We start from the raw sequence: 18,238 nt of genomic DNA, 5'->3' as shown, positions 1-18,238 counted from the left end.
TGCTTTAATCATCTCCCCCTGGACTGTACTTTGTTTGGACCACATGGACTTGTATTGGTTCCTCCTTTCCGACATTCTCTTTGCACACCTTTTAGACAAGTAGAACAAAAGCTTAGTTCCGGCATGAAAACAAAACTGACCCAACTTGGCCACTAAAAAATTCCAGTCCTCTGTTGAATTAGCTTTCTAAATTCTTCCTTTTAAACTTTTAGCTTGTTCAACTTGACCTGCAAAAGACCAGAGGGATCTATGTAATGACAACAGGCAGGACCCACCACCTGACATATAATAGCTTGCAAGGTTGTTAAATAATCCAGCACCAGGTTGTGCTGGTTAGATAACAATGCCAGCTGCCTCGTGATTAATGATGTTACGTTTAGGGCATCAAAAATATACTCTGTAACATTATCAAACAATTCTGCCAGTTTTTCTATGTTATGAGTAGAGTTGAGCGAACACCTGGATGTTCAGGTTCGAGAAGTTCGGCCGAACTTCCCGGAAATGTTCGGGATCCGAACCCGACCCGAACTTCGTCCCAAACCCGAACCCCATTGAAGTCAATGGGGACTCGAACTTTACGGCACTAAAAAGGCTGTAAAACAGCCCAGGAAAGGGCTAGAGGGCTGCAAAAGGCAGCAAAATGTAGTTAAATCCCCTGAAAACAAATGTGGATAGGGAAATGAATAAAAATAAAATAAATAAAAAATAATTAATATCAATTGGAGAGAGGTCCCATAGCAGAGAATCAGGCTTCATGTCACCCACCACTGGAATAGGCCACTGTCAGATATTTAGACCCCGGCACCCAGACAGAGGAGAGAGGTCCCATTGCAGAGAATCAGGCTTCATGTCACCCAACACTGGAACAGGCCATATCCTCATCCTCCTCCACCTCCTCCTCATCCTCGTCCTCCTCGTCCTCCAGTAGTGGGCCCTGGCTGGCCACATTTGTACCTCCCTCTGAGTCACTTCCAAGAGACTGGCCTGAAAGTGCTAAAAATGACCCCTCTTCCTCCTCCTCCTCCTCCTCCTGGGCCACCTCCTCTTCCATCATCGCCCTAAGTGTTTTCTCAAGGAGACATAGAAGTGGTATTGTAACGCTGATAACGGCATCATCGCCACTGGCCATGTTGGTGGAGTACTCGAAACAGCGCAACAGGGCACGCAGGTCTCGCATGGAGGCCCAGTCATTGGTGGTGAAGTGGTGCTGTTCCGCAGTGCGACTGACCCGTGCATGCTGCAGCTGAAACTCCACTATGGCCTGCTGCTGCTCGCACAGTCTGTCCAGCATGTGCAAGGTGGAGTTCCACCTGGTGGGCACGTCGCATATAAGGCGGTGAGCGGGAAGGCCGAAGTTACGCTGTAGCGCAGACAGGCAAGCAGCGGCAGGATGTGAACGCCGGAAGCGCGAACAGACGGCCCGCACTTTATGCAGCAGCTCTGACATGTCGGGGTAGTTGTGAATGAACTTCTGCACCACCAAATTCAGCACATGCGCCTGGCAAGGGATGTGCGTCAAACTGGCTAGTCCCAGAGCTGCTAGTCCAGAGGCGGAGGAAGAGGCCGAGGCGGCAGCAGCAGAAGAGGTAGCAGGGGGAGCCTGAGTGAGTACCTTGTTTTTAAGGTGTTTACTCCACCGCAGTTCATGCTTTGCATGCAGGTGCCTGGTCATGCAGGTTGTGCTAAGGTTCAGAACGTTAATGCCTCGCTTCAGGCTCTGATGGCACAGCGTGCAAACCACTCGGGTCTTGTCGTCAGCACATTGTTTGAAGAAGTGCCATGCCAGGGAACTCCTTGAAGCTGCCTTTGGGGTGCTCGGTCCCAGATGGCGGCGGTCAGTAGCAGGCGGAGTCTCTTGGCGGCGGGTGTTCTGCTTTTGCCCACTGCTCCCTCTTTTGCTACGCTGTTGGCTCGGTCTCACCACTGCCTCTTCCTCCGAACTGTGAAAGTCAGTGGCACGACCTTCATTCCATGTGGGGTCTAGGACCTCATCGTCCCCCCCATCGTCTTCCACCCAGTCTTCCTCCCTGACCTCCTGTTCAGTCTGCACACTGCAGAAAGACGCAGCAGTTGGCACCTGTGTTTCGTCATCATCAGAGATGTGCTGAGGTGGTATTCCCATGTCCTCATCATCAGGAAACATAAGTGGTTGTGGGTCAGTGCATTCTATGTCTTCCACCGCTGGGGAAGGGCTAGGTGGATGCCCTTTGAAAACCCTGCCAGCGGAGTCTTCAAACAGCATAAGAGACTGCTGCATAACTTGAGGCTCAGACAGTTTCCCTGATATGCATGGGGGTGATGTGACAGACTGATGGGCCTGGTTTTCAGGCGCCATCTGTGCGCTTTCTGCAGAAGACTGGGTGGGAGATAATGTGAACGTGCTGGATCCACTGTCGGCCACCCAATTGACTAATGCCTGTACCTGCTCAGGCCTTACCATCCTTAGAACTGCATTGGGCCCCACCAAATATCGCTGTAAACTCTGGCAGCTACTGGGACCTGAGGTAGTTGGTTCACTAGGACGTGTGGCTGTGGCAGAACGACCACGTCCTCTCCCAGCACCAGAGGGTCCACTAACACCACCACGACCATGTCCGCGTCCCTTACTAGACGTTTTCCTTGTTGTTACTGTTCACCACAATAAGAAAAAAATTATTTGGCCCAATGTATTGAACTCAGTCAGTTTTTACAGACACCTAACACTATCTGGCTATCTATTTAGGTACCGTATTACACTAAGACAGGCACAGCAGTAACGACAGATTTAGCTGAATGTAAATTGTAGGCCTAGTATTTAGCGGCTGGATGACAGGTATACGTTTGCGGACAGAATTCAACTTGGAAATGCACGGTAGCATGTGAAGTTATTGAGGATGACACTATCCGCACCTTCTATCTAATATACCCTTTTATGGATCGATTTAAACTTGGCCTGATACAGCAGAAACCACTGATTTAGGGAATTGCTAAGTTGGGAATTGTATTTCAACCCAGAACAAAAATATATCCTTTGCCAGACAGCAGACAGTATTACAATTGGCTAGCCACAGCTGAAACACCAGATTTAGGGTACTGCTATTTTGGCAATTGTATTTCACCCCTCAATAAAATAGCAAGCACAGCCAAGCCCCTGATGTAGGATATAGCAAAAAAAAAAAAAAAACACTATTGATGGTAAAATGGACTTGGTGGCAGCTTGTGCTGGCACACCACAAGACACAAAATGGCCACCGATCACCCCAGAAAAAAGTGACTGAAAAACGCTCTGGGCAGCCTAAAAACAGTGAGCAATTGAATAGCAGAAGATGAATGATTCACAGCTGTAGATCGATCACTTCATTAAGTGTTTTTTCTGAGTAAATCCCTGTCTAGTGCCTAATCTCGCCCTAACAGCAGCTGCATCCTCTCCCTACACTGATCAGAGCAGAGTGACGTGCGGCGCTATGTGACTCCAGCTTAAATAGAGGCTGGGTCACATGGTGCTCTGGCCAATCACAGCCATGCCAATAGTAGGCATGGCTGTGATGGCCTCTTGGGGCAAGTAGTATTACGCTTGTTGATTGGCTGCTTTGCAGCCTTTCAAAAAGCGCCAAGAAAGCGTCACAAAAGCGCCAAGAAAGCGACGAACACCGAACCCGAACCCGGACTTTTACGAAAATGTCCGGGTTCGGGTCCGTGTCACGGACACCCCAAAATTCGGTACGAACCCGAACTATACAGTTCGAGTTCGCTCATCCCTACAGATAAGCACTACACATCCGTCAACCCTCTAATTATACTTCTCATACATCTCCACACTACCTTGGCATACATACATTCCCTCAATAAGTGATATCCACTTTCACCCCCCCACAATTCTCTCTAGGACATACTTCACTGTCAACCAGACCTCTTCTCCTTTGAAACTCCCTAGTTGGGAGACAGCCATGAGCTGCCATCCAGGCCATGTCTTTCTGTCTATTGACTAAAGCCTTGTCATTCTGTCATTCACCTTTTTCCATACTTGTACGCTCTCTGTCACATTCAAACCATTCACACACTCTACAATCTCTTTAGTTTCAAATTCTTGCATAACTTTCTTACTATCACACCATGTTTTCCTATCTACCTCATCCAAACCATACCTCCTAATGCACCTCTCAATCCTAACATAGAACCATGGCGCAACGAACTTAATTGGTCTTCTTAAATCAGTATCCAACAATTTATACTTCCTCAAGACACTCCCAGCCAAAAATCTCCTCATACAACCAGCCACACTATCACTATTACACATTTCTATACAATTACTCACATACTTTACAGCCAAAAACGTTTCCACATCAGGCACACCTTTACCACCATTCTTCCTACTTTTCGTCACTTTCGCACTACTCAATTTTTCCATCTTAGAATTCCAAAAGAACACAAAAATGAATCTAATAATCTTCCTCAAACACCTATATGGAGCTGGGAACACATTACTAACATATAAAATAATTGGAATAATAACTGCCTTAATAATAAGTACTCTGCCTTCTAGTGATAAAGTCCTAAGAGACCAAAAATCTATTTTCTTTTTTATTTTATCATGTACTAATTCCCAACTTTGTCTCCCTATTAAATCATCATTAAAAGTAATGCCCAACACCTCTATCCCTCCTTCTCTCATTGGCCAAACGCACAGTTCACGTTCTCTCCACTCCCCAAAATACTTGCACCCACTCTTTTCCACATTAAACTTAAAAGCACTTGCAAGACAAAACACTTGATTAATAATTTAGCTCTCTTCACACTCGCATCAGATTTACACACAATAGTCACGTCATCCATATATCCAATCATTCTTAGATCTCTCCCACCACTTCCTGGTACCTCTACCCCTTGCATTACTTTATCTCTTCTAAACATCCCCAACAAAGGCTCAATAACACAAATAATCAATATGGGAGACAGAGGACACCCCTGCCTCACCCCTGACTTAATCTCTACATTACGACTTAAAAAACCATTGACCTGTATTTTGCTCACCATGCCATTATATAATACCCTAATCCATTCAACCATCCGCTCAGGTGCACCCATCGAAAGCAACACACTCAACATAAAGTCATGTTCCACCCGATCATATGCTTTTTCAAAGTCTACCGTTACTATGGCGATTGACTGCTTCCTTTTCTTACAGTCATGAATCACATCACGCAAACACACCAAACTCTCACAAATCTGTCTACCCGATACAGCACACACTTGTTCTTCACCAACCATCTTACTTATCACTCTCCTCAGTCTGTCAGCTATCACCTTTGCAATAATTTTGTAGTCACAGTTAAGGAGCGCAATAGGCCTCCAATTCTTTAGATGACTTTTATCCCCCTTTTTATACAACACCACCACCACACTCTCACTCATACTTTTAGTTAATCTCCCACTCTCTAGAACTTCCTTGAATACCTCATACACATGACTCCCAATTAGAGATGTCGCGAACATAAAATTTTCCGTTGGCGAACGCAAATTTCTACAAATGTTCGCGAACGTGCGAACCGCCATTGACTTCTATAGGCAGGCGAATTTTAAAACCCACAGGGACTCTTTCTGGCCACAATAGTGATGGAGAAGTTGTTTCAAGGGGACTAACACCTGGACTGTGGCATGCCGGAGGGGGATCCATGGCAAAACTCCCATGGAAAATTACATAGTTGACACAGAGTTAGATTTTAATCCATAAAGGGCATAAATCACCTAACAATCCATTTTTTTTTTAACAACATGGTTTAAAACATCCAGTGTGTGTATACGATCAGGCATGATGTTGTATCGATTAGGTAGTGTAAGGGTTACGCCCGCTTCACAGACATTGACAGACCAAACTCCCCTTTTAATGCACCGCAAACAACCGATTTGCCCAACCGCAAACTTCCCATTTGCACAAGGTTGGATACCAAGCTAGCCATGTCCCGTTGATGTCATTGAAGGTTTCTTCCTCCACCCAGCCACGTACAACACCAAGGGTCCCGGAAAGGTGAATTAAATTGATTTTTCGAATGGGAAGATGGTTAAAAAAACGCTGGCTCCCTCCCCTTTGTTTGAATCCACGCCACGGTCACTGCGTCTGCGCCGTGCAATTTACTGTCCCACCCAATATGAGTCGTATTTCCTGTAGTTCTCTCTTCTCATCATTTTAATCCCTGTTACGTCCCCAATCTGGGGTCCATTTATTAAATAGATTTTTCGAACGGAGAGATGGTTAAAAAATTGCTGGCTCCCTCCCCTTCGTTTGAATCCACGCCACGGACACTGCGTCTGCGCCGTGCAATTTACTGTCACACCCGATATGAGTGCTATTTTCTGTAGTACTATTCTCATCAGTTTAATCCCTGTTACGTCCCATATCAGGGTGGGATTGCCTTTTGTGAAAAAAAATTTAGGCCGGGTATCTTCGACTGCCTTCGCAGTGACAGATCAAACTCTGATACACCAAACTGAATTGATTTTAGGAACCGGGAGATGGAAAAAGCAGCTTGGTCGGTCCTCTTACTCCCAAGTTGGGGCACTGCACGTGCACGGAGCAATGTGCTGTGACACCCTAAATGAGTGGTGTCTTAACTAGTCCTATTCCTATCAGTTTAAACCCTGTTACGTCCCCTATCCGGGGACGTGTGTCGAATTGATTAGCCATTGTCCAATTAACAAACCATTACGACATCCTGGAATAATTTAGTTCTGAGCTTTGCACTTGATTTGTATTGGGATTGTTGGGAATATTTAAATTGTTTGCATTATTTCTAATAAACTATTAAGAGACTTTATTATGATTTTTTTATGTATTAAAAACCTACCCATACAAAATGTAAGTTTTTTTCTATGAAAAAACATCCAGCCGTCCCGATCGCTTTTGGTCTGATCATAATGAAGCAACGGCCTTATAATCAGGGGTGTGGCAACATTGTCAACACACTCATAGAGGTGATGATCGCTTCATTGTGATACGCAAGCCCCTTCACCACAACAAGGTAACGATCACGAAAGGGGAATTGACACTTGTATGTGCCTTTTTTTGTTTTGTTTTTGTAGCCACAGTGCAGCACCAGAGGCCAGAACAATTAGGCATGTACACATGCCAGCCGCTGTTGTAGCAGCGGCCGGAAAAATCGATGTTTTCAAGGCAGAAAGGTGAATAAAACATTGCGGCTTGAACCCTAGTTGGTGGCGGAGAATTCACGAAAGTCATCCGGTATGCAGACATTAAATACAGCAGCGTGGGGACCATTTTGAGGCCAAGGCATGTCATCAGGCCTTTTGTTAGTTAAACGTATCCCCTACTGTCAGTCCCTTCGGGATCCATGCCTCATTCATCTTAATGAAGGTGAGGTAATAATGAGGTAATCAACACTTTTTTGACCGAGGCGACTTCTTTTGTCAGTGACAATGCCTCCTGCTGCACTGAAGGTCCTTTCTGACAGGACACCTGAAGCGGGGCAGGCCAGAAGTTCTATCGCAAACTGGGATAGCTCAGGCCACAGGTCAAGCCTGCACACCCAGTAGTCAAGGGGGTTCATCGCTCCTCAGAGTGTCGATATCTGCAGTTAAGGCGAGGTAGTCTGCCACCTGTCGGTCGAGTCCTTCTCTAAAGGCTGGATCCCGAAGGGCTGTGGCGATGTGTAGGACTGAAAAAGCTCTGCGTGTCCTCCATCAACAACACATCTGTAAAGAGTCCTGTCCTTGCCGCCGTGGTCGTGGTAGGAGGAGGATTACTTTGACCTCTTCCCCAGTTAGATTCCAGTTGTGCTGTGACCATCCCCCTTATAAGCTGTGTAAGGCATAGTTTTTAGTTTGGTTTTGAACTGCTGCATCCTTTCTGACTTCCGGTAATTTGGTAACATTTCCGCCACTTTCTGCTTATACCGGGGGTCTAGTAGCGTGGCCACCCAGTACAGGTTGCTCTCCTTCATCCTTTTTATACGAGGGTCCCTCAACAGACATGACAGCATAAAAGACCCCATTTGCACAAGGTTGGATGCCGAGCTACTCATTACCCGTTCCTCCTCCTCACTGATGTAATTGACAGTCTGTTCTTCCCCCCAGCCACGTACAAGACCACGGGTCCCATATAGGTGGCAACAACGAGCACCCTGGGATGCCTGCTGTGGTTGGTCTTTCTCCTCCTCAAAGCCACACTCCTCCTCTGACTCCTCTTCCTCATACTCCTCTTGCAGCGTTGCCGCAGGTCCGGCAAGCGATGATGACAAGGCTGTTTCTGGTGGTGATGGTGACCACAACTCTTTTTCTTCCCGCTCATCTACAGCCTGATCCAGCACTCTTCGCAGGGCATGCTCCAGGAAGAAAACAAATGGGATGAGGTCGCTGATGGTGCCTTTGGTGCGACTGACTAGGTTTTTCACCTCCTCAAAAGGATGCATGAGCCTACACGCATGAGCGTCCAGAAACGTGGCAAAAAAATTCCCAGCTCCGCAGAGGCTTTCCTAGCACCCCAGTCATACAAATACTCGTTGATGGCTTTTTCTTGTTGGAGCAGGCGGTCGAACATTAGGAGTGTTGAATTCCAACGTGTCGGGCTGTCGCAAATCAAGCGCCTCACTGGCATGTTGTTTCGGCGCTGATTGTCTGCAAATTGCGCCATGGCCGTGTAGGAACGCCTGAAATGGCCACACACCTTCCTGGCCTGCTTGAGGACGTCCTGTAAGCCTAGGTACTTAGACACAAAGCGTTGTACGATGAGATTCAACACATGTGCCATGCACGGCACATGTGGCAACTTGCCCAAATTTAATGCCGCCAACAAATTGCTTCCATTGTCACACACCACTTTGCCGATCTCCAGTTGGTGCGGGGTCAGCCACTGATCCACCTGTGCGTTCAGGGCGGACAGGAGTGCTGGTCCGGTGTGGCTCTCTGCTTTCAGGCAAGTCAACCCCAAGACAGCGTGACACTGTCGTATCCGGGATGTGGAATAGCCCCTGGGGAGCTGGGGGGGTTCAGTTGATGTGCAGCCAGACGCCGCAGCAGAAGAGGACTCAGCCGAGGAGGTTATGGAAGAGGATGGAGTAGGAGGAGTAGAGGAGGTGGCAGTAGGCCTGCCTGCAAGTCGTGGCGGTGTCACCAACTCCACTGCAGAGCCACGCATTTCATGCTTGGCAGCCATCAGCAGATTGACCCAATGCGCAGTGTAGGTGATATATCTGCCCTGACCGTGCTTTGCAGACCAGGTATCAGTGGTCAGATGGACCCTTGCCCCAACACTATATACCAGAGATGCCATGACTTCCTTTTCAATCACAGAGTAGAGGTTTGGGATTGCTTTATTAGAAAAAAAAAATTCGTCCGGGTACCTTCCACTGTGGTGTCCCAATAGCGACAAATTTTTTTGAAGGCCTCAGACTCCACCAGCTGGTATGGTAAAAGCTGGCGGGCTAAGAGTTCCGTCAAGCCAGCTGTCAGACGTCGGGCAAGAGGGTGACTCTGTGACATTGGCTTCTTACGCTCAAACATTTCCTTTACAGACACCTGACTGTGGGCAGATGAGATGGAACTGCTGAAGGTGAGAGGCGGAGTGGTGGGTGGTTGAGAGGGGGCAAGGAGGACAGCAGTGGTTGACGTGGCTGAAGATGCTGGACCAGGAGGAGGATGGTGGCTTTGAGCTTGTGTGCTGCTTCTACTCGTCATCATGTGTTGATCCCATAGGCGTTTGTAATGTGCGATCATGTGCCTTCGCAAAGCAGTTGTACCTAGGTGGGTGTTGGAGTTCCCACGACTCAGTTTCTTTTGGCACAGGTTGCAAATGGCATCGCTGTTGTCAGAGGCAGACACACCAAAAAAATGCCACACTGCTGAGCTTTGCAATGACGGCATTCTGGTGGTGGCAACAGCATGCGTTGATTGGCGTGCTGTCTGGCTGACCCCGGGTGCGGATACATGCTGTCTGACTGTGCCACTAGCTCCTTGCGACGACCTCCCCCTGCTTCCAACTCGTCTCCTCCTTCTCTATGTCTCCCCCTTCTCTCTGTCTCCCCTTCTGAACTTTCTCCCTCTTCTTCTTCTCTTCGAGTAGGCACCCATGTGGCATCCACGGACACATCGTCATCATCAACCACTTCACTTGTATCTGACACCTCAGCAAAGGAAGCAGCAGCGGGTACAACATCATCATCATCATCATCATCACACTGTACGTCCATGTGTTTAATGCTGCCTGACTGAGACATATATCTGTTATCTACATCTGGCAATAATGGTTGCGCATTACTAATTTGATCCAACTGATGTGTAAATAACTCCTCTGAGGGATCAAGTGAAGCCGCTGTGGTGGTGGTGGCGGTGGGCGGGAGAGTGGTAATTTGAAAGCAGATGACCAAAGCTGAGCTGGAGGAGGATGGTGCGTCAAGGTTCTTAGCGGAAGCTGTTGAAGATTGGGTGTCCCGTGTAAGCCAGTCAACTATTTTCTCAGAATTTTTTGGGTTCAGGGTACGTGGCCTCTGAATAATGGCCATTATTCCAGGGCCAGTGGAAATCACAGCACCACGAACACGACGGACCCTGCGGCGTGGCCTGCCTCTGCCTGTCATTTTTTATTGGATATGTGTTACTATGCGTGCAAGGTACTGTGCCACTCTATATAAGTGGTGGGCAGTGGGCACAGTACAGTCTGTGTGGGCCTAACACACGGACTTGCAAATGTGATTACAGATGTACCAGCCCTGAAAAGGGCTTTTTGGGGTGCTGTCTGGATGCTGTCCTTACAGCAGATGAGTCTGTGGACACAGAACAATGCTCTAGCTAACGCTTTCCCTATTGAATCAGCAGCAGCAGTACTCTCCCTCCTCTCACTGTGAATGCAGATTCCGAATGAATCTAAAATGGATGCTGTCCTGGAGGTGGGAGGGTCTGCGAGGGAGGGTCTGCTGCTGATTGGCTGGAAAGTGTCTGCTGACTGTGAGGTACAGGGTCAAAGTTTACTGAATGATGATGTATAGGGAGCGGACCGAACATCGCATATGTTCGCCCGCAGCGGCGAACGCGAACAAGCTATGTTCGCCGGGAACTATTTGCCGGCGAACTATTTGGGACATCACTACTCCAAATCAGCCCCCAAAATGTATTATAAAACGCCACGGGCAAACCATCACTTCCAGCCACCTTTCCTTTCTTCATATTCTTTAACACACCCCCTACCTCTTCTATCCTAAAATCTTCACTATCTATCATCTCTACCTAATACTTTCTCAATATTCTCCATACTTCCTCTAAGCTTACCTCTCTATCTTTCTTTGCAAACAACTTAGAATAAAACTTCCATATCTCTTCAAACACACCATCATTTTCTTTTACTTCCTCTCCTTCTTCATTATTTACGCTTTTAAAACCAACTTTCTTCCCATAAACCTTTTTAAAGAAAAATTTTGTGCACTTTCATCCTTCTCTTTCACTAACATCCTTGCCTGCGATATAATTTTTTCCCTCTCTCATTTAAAAACACCCTTGTATTCTCTCTAGCATCCTGAATTTCATTTTTCATATCCCAACCATGCTTTTGTAAATCTTCCAAGTATTTCAGCCTAACCTGCATCTCTCATACGCCTCACGTTCCTTCCTCACTTTCTCACATCCTTTCTTAATAAAAAAAAAACTGTTTCTCCCTTCACCCACTCCCACCAATCCTTCACACTTACAAACTCGCTTTTTTTATTTACCCAACTACTAAAACACTCTCAATAACTATCACACACACACTCTCATCATCTAACAAGGACACATTCAACTTCCACACCCCTTTTCCATACGGACATTCCATATCAATACTTAGGACACATTCAAGCCAGGCATGATCCGAGAACGGAACTCGTATTAATGAAAAACTCTTAACCTTAAAGAACCTGGAAAGAAAACAGAAATCAATGCGAGAATTCACATTTTACCTTATCAGAAAAAAAGTTAAAACCATCAGGATTATCACTTTGTTGCAAATAAGCATCCTGTAAACCAAAAAGACTAATTAACTCTTTTAGTTGCTTTCCACTCCTATCAATTTTTTTTATCCCCACCACCTGTTCTATCCCCATCCCTAATTATACAATTGAAGTCCCCAAATAGAATAGTATGTTCCCTCCCACCCAAGAAAAAATATAATTTTTCTAGTAAATCCTCCCTCTCTTTCCTACAAGGAGGTGCATAAACATTTATTAATTGAAACAAAACGCCTTTCTTCTCGAATTTAACTAATAATACCCTACCTGGGATAATATGAGTAACTTCTTTTATTTGTATATCAAAACCTCAAAATAAAATTCCCACCCCACCATTTTTTTGTGTACACGTGGACCAGACACTGGGTCCTCCTGTCTACCCAGCTATTGAAGGTTCCTCCTCCAGACTGCATTCCTGTAAACAATGAACATCATTATAATACGCTGAAATGACAGAAAAAATGTCAGCCCTCCTGAAAGCAGATCTTAAACTTCTCACATTTAAGGAACCTATAATAAGCTGTGTCATTTGTTACATAAAGATTGTGATATATCTTCTATATGAAAGAATCTTCATATAAAAGAGAGGATAAAAAAAATATATAAAAATTATATTATCCTTCAGGCGGACATAGAAAAACGCCTCTAAGTTCTTTTTATCAAGTATCTTAATTTGATTTGTGCAAGCAGTGAAACAAAGGGACAATTGTATATGCAAAAATATATAATAGTTTATTATAAAAACCAAGAATATAAAAACAATACAACTGCAAAACAAATTATGAAGTTACAAAGTAACACCCAAAATGTACCACACGGTGGTGTTAACACACCCCTATCTGATCAGCACAGTATGATTTAATGATTTATAACAACCGGTGTCATACTTTTAACAAACAGACTCATATACCAAGAGAAACTTAGAATCTTCTGTTAACAAACAGGCTATAACAATAAAACACGGATTTACAGGAAAATAACTGTTATCCCTTGACTCTGTTTTCCTATGACCAATCAAAAATATATGATATTAATATGATGAAATATTCAGCTCGGCAATCAGACTAAGGAAAATAACTTTCCAAGGATTTAGTCCTCTTTTCAAATAATGTCAGATCTTACATTAACAATATGCATCTTTGCTAAGAGAATAATCAGCATTATGGAGGCACCTAAGACTATATATCCCCACAGTATGGGAACTCTTGGCTATGTACCGAGAGAAATATCTTATTAATATCATTAGTAGTAAACAAAATATACGTTACTGGGTCAAAGGTAGACAGAGTTCAGATGGGACCAGTTCTGAAGAACTTTCCTAGTAATCCAAAAAGAATAATCCAAGTTTCTTCTGATAAAGTTTTTCTTTTTGATTGAATGAATGGATCAATGGATATATGGATCTTTTTTTTCCTCTCTCTCTAGTTCTCCCTTGCTACCCTGCACACGAGTAATTATCCTCTTCTTATCTAAGAATCATCCCCTTTAGATTAGGGATTCCCAATCAGGTAAGGTGGGTGTACTTGCATGCTAATAACACCATGATGTCATATCAACTCCTAATATGGTAAAGAACAAATAATGAAATTATATAATATTGTCCATCTGCCTCCAGAAGGCACTGCGGTATTGTAAATAAACATCACAACTTTAAGCATTTAAAATTAAATATCTAATACGTTTTCAGGACCTCGTTGCCCTTCCTTAATAAATCATTGAGGAAGGTCTTTTGCTGACACTTTTAATTACCTATATCCTGGACTTGTTGGAGTTGACTGTCTTCTCCTATCTTTTTGAAATATAGGTTGACTTGATGAAAATTTTATATAGCGGCTTTGATGCGTGGCATTGGAACTTGTACATTTCACTTATCTACATCCATGAATAACTATTGTTTTGAAATAACATTTTCTCTTCTCAGAAAACGAATTAACATAAACTTTCTTCAATGTTTATACCTTCTACAATACCTTCTAAATGGAAAATACATGGTATGACATATATATAAGTCGATACATTGTTACACATAGATAACACATTATATGAATTATTGATTAACATATGTTGTAAACTAAATATACCATGCAGAGATATATATAATATAATTATGAATATATAAATTGAACTTCATATAGCAGGTGTGCCTCAAGGATATGAGACCTTATCAAGTAACCTTGTTCCCTCCAGACAGATATGTCTTAGGGAGTTGACTTACTCTTTAGCAATAACTTTTAAACACAATGTCCGTTTATGTTCACAATTTTTTTTTTTTTTATAAATTGAACTTGCCATGAACTCATCTTGGCTTCCTCAGCCACATAATAGAACTTTGGTTCAGGCTGATTTTATTCTTAAAGGCAATGAGATGAGCATACATTTTGATTATAATGTCATTAGATAATATTGTATACGTATGAAAATGCACAACAAGATAGAAAAGAAAACATCATACATATCATACCTTCTTTACTTTCCTTTTCGAGCCCGAGCCCTACTCTCTTTGGGTGGAGTGGAGGAGCTGGGCACATGTACTCCCTGCATCTCCTTCCACTCTTCACTCCCCTTTATCACGTCCTGCACTCCCTTTACAAAACTTAGGGTATGGGTCAATTTGATAACAGATCTACTATCTAAATATTCCTGACTTACAGATGAATTGTCAGAGTCTATATTTGAGTCCACTGAAGCCTCTCCCTCCTCCCCACTTGCCTGACTTCAAGGGGCAACAGCCTTACTTTTTCCCATCTTTTTAGGATCCACAGTCTTTGACTTTCTTTTGCGAGAAGCCATTTCAATTTCCATTTCTGGAGTCTCCTCAACCACTTCCAGAGAAGCTCCACCCTCCAAACCTTCTTGCATCTGGAGCTCATCCCCCTCCACCACCAAGGGGTCTGGGACAGTCTCTGACGCAACATTCTGCTCCACGCCTTGAGATTCAATGTACGACGGGGACTTCTAAAGAGCCCCCAAATCGTATCGATGCTGGCCCACTCCCTCCACCACATCCGCAAAAGATCTGTGTCTGGGCCCATTCAAATTTGGATAGAACCTGGCCAGATGCTCCACAGAACCACAGAAGTGGCACTTTCTGGCCTCCATGCAATCTGCGGTTCTATGACTGCCCTTGAAACAGTTCCGACACATAGGGCCAGTTGTACAGTCCTCCTCAGTGTGCCCAAAACAAAAGCAGTTTCTGCAAAAAGTGGGCTGGTCCGGGTAAAGGAGAAAACCCCGATTGGGACCAATAGCAAAAGAATGGGGTGGATGACACACCCCCATGTATCAATCGTTATCAGGCAATAGCTCCACCCAGAATTGGCGATGACCATTAAAAGTCCCCAAAACATTACGCTCCTTCTCCCCAGGTGACACATAGCTTGCATACCTTTTCAGGAAAGCGATAATTTCCTCATCCGTGACAAAAGGATTATACATCTGCACGGTGATAGGGGTTCTCTTCTGCCTTTCACCCCTTTCCTTGGGGCGAGAAGTCACTAATCTTACTCCCTGAAGATTCGGGTGGTCCTTCAGCTCTTGACTCCTCGCCATACAAGTCATCAGGGCATCCTGGTTCGCAAAGGTAATGTCGTAGAAACCTTGGCTCTTGGACACAGTAGATCTGTTCTCGGTTCATCTTCAGAGTCTCTTCAATAATTCCGCCTTGGACATCCACAATACTCCAGGTCTCCTTCTTTTCAACAGGAACAAACAGCCTCGCTGTATTCGGAGCACTCGGTGAACTCGCCAGCCATAATTCAGCTTCTTCCCCGACGTCGCCTTCCCTTCAGACCCTCTGGCTAAGCATAGTCAAGCTCTGAGCTGTTCTAAAAAGAACACTTGATCTTAGCCAAAAGGCCGAGAAGCGATAACCTGAAAAGGGTTCGCAGAACACTTATGAAGGCAACAGCCTACAGGCCCCAGCCCCAGAGACAGTCCGGGAGGCTTCTTTCTCTCACAAACCAGGGAAAACGTGCATCCTACGCTCTGAAATCACCAGCATGTTCCTCTTCGTGTTCGCCATGTGCATAGCTCCGCCCACCCTTGGCCACGCCTGTCCTGGTGCCAAAGCACGCCAAGCAGGAAGACAGATGAGAGGTGAATGGAGGAGTAGTGAAGGGGTATGCATTGTTGATTGTGATGTCACGGCCCCATTGTTGAATGTTCCGTTAGGGCTCTTGTGATGTCATCCAGTGACCTGACAAGCCTCCTTTGACATGTGCAATGTTCCGTCCATTGTCCAGACAAGGTAGGTCCAGCTGCTGCTGATACATAGATAGTGCTGGACTACTTTTTAGCCTCCAAGCAATCCAGTTTAAAAGATCCACAAGAGGGAGACACAGGCAAACTTTACTTATTAACTAAAGCACTGGAAATGCAAAATGGTTTTATCCAGTAAAAATATTGTAAAAATCCTGGATAAAACCACTTTTGACGCCTCTTTTGGAGATAAAATAACATTTTTAAAAACCACAACATTTCTCCAGTCCCACAAAACTTCTTTGAAAACGGGAAAAAAAGCCATGCAACACGTGAATTAGATAATATTCAAAAATCTTGACCAATAAAAATATTTTCATAACTAAAATCCTTCCAACCAGTAAGTGCAATAAAAAGACCTTTTAAAACACTAAAAACTTATTTAGCATATAAACAATTCCAAAACAAGTGATAAAGGCCTTTTGTGCCTCCACAACCGATCGGATCCCCAGTGATTAAACTGGGACTCCGATCGGTACTCTCCGCTGCCACCAATGATAGGGGGGAGATTTTAATTAGGAGGGGGAGGGAGGGGGGAGGGCCCACTGGCCACCAACTAGTTAACTACAGGGGAGGGAGGGGGGGCCGGCCGCACTGGACAACAAAGCGTTAACTACAGGGGAGGGAGGGGGGCCCACTGGCCACCAACGAGTTAACTACAGGGGAGGGAGGGGGGGCCGGCCACACTGGACAACAAAGAGTTAACTACAGGGGGGAGGGGGGACGGCCGCACTGGCCACCAGGGGGCAGTCATGTACACAGTTCTTTTAGTATATTCTAACCTGAAGCGTCCCTATCACCATGGGAACGTCTCTGTGTTAGAATATACTGTTGGATTTGAGTTTAACAATCTAACTCATATCCGACAGTATATTCTAACAGAGGCGTTTCCATGGTGATGGGGACGCTTCAAGTTAAAATATACCATCGGATTGGAGAAAACTCAGATCCGATGGTATAAAAGGGACTCCTGACTTTACACTGAAAGTCAATGGGGACGGATCCGTTTGCAATTGCACCATATTGTGTCAACGTCAAACGGATCCATCCCCATTGACTTGCATTGTAATTTAGGATGGATCCGTTTGGCTCCGCACGGCCAGGCGGACACCAAAACGACTTTTTTTTCATGTCCGTGAATCCTCCAAAAATCAAGGAAGACCCACGGAGGAAAAAACGGTCACGGATCACGGACCTACGGACCCCGTTTTTGCGGACCATAAAAAAAAAAAAACGGTCGTGTGCATGAGGCCTCAATTGGATTTGGGGTGTGAGGAGACTGACTGGCTGGGTTGCTTGGTGCTGGAACAAACCAACAGCTGATGCAATTAGGAGATTGACAGAAGGCTAGATGCAGGGATGCAGAAAGCAGCACAGCGCCAGCCTCACAGGGGAGAAGCTGAAGTGCAGACTCACTCCTGAGGCAGGACACAGCAACTTGAATACTTACTCACTTGCTTGCTTGATGGCAGGATGCTGACAATCCATTTCTCTCACAATTTCATTCTGTTTTTTCATACTGGAATAGAAGGGGTGCACCGGTCCTGGAGGTACTGCAATACCAGGTCAATGCGTGGAGTGGACAGAGCAAGCTCTTTTTCCATCTCCCTGTTCGAAAAATCCATTTAATATATGGTCCCCAGATAGGGGACGTATCAGATATTAAACTGATAAGAACAGATTTTTTTTTTTTTTCCTCAGTAAATAGACATTAAACGTTTACTCAGTCCACACTTAAGTGGCTCAGTCTAAAAAATGTCTAATCCACATCACAGGAACCCTACTGAAAATAAAATCACTAATCAAAAAGTCAAGCTCTACTCACGTAATTTTTCCATTGTGTTACCTTCCATACCTTCTCCGCTTCCCTTTCTCCAATCCTCTTCTTATCCAGCAAAAATATTGTAAAAACCCTGGATAAAAACACTTTTGACACCTCTTTTGGAGTTAAAATAACATTTTCAAAAACCACAAGATTTCTGCAGTCCCACAAAACGGATTTAAAAACGGAAAACAAA

At 44.8% G+C, this 18,238-nt stretch overlaps 1 non-coding gene across 1 annotated transcript; it reads right to left on the bottom strand.

Annotated features, from left to right (window-relative positions):
- Positions 1 to 17,748: 17,748 nt before the first annotated feature.
- On the bottom strand, positions 17,749 to 17,932 carry LOC122942653. Its single transcript, XR_006390617.1, has one exon. It is a non-coding gene; the product is annotated as a U2 spliceosomal RNA (small nuclear RNA).
- Between the last annotated feature and the right edge of the window lie 306 nt (positions 17,933 to 18,238).

Source organism: Bufo gargarizans, chromosome 6 (assembly GCF_014858855.1).
Source record: "Bufo gargarizans isolate SCDJY-AF-19 chromosome 6, ASM1485885v1, whole genome shotgun sequence".
Lineage (NCBI taxonomy): Eukaryota > Metazoa > Chordata > Amphibia > Anura > Bufonidae > Bufo > Bufo gargarizans.
This window is presented reverse-complemented; position numbering and strand designations above follow the sequence as displayed.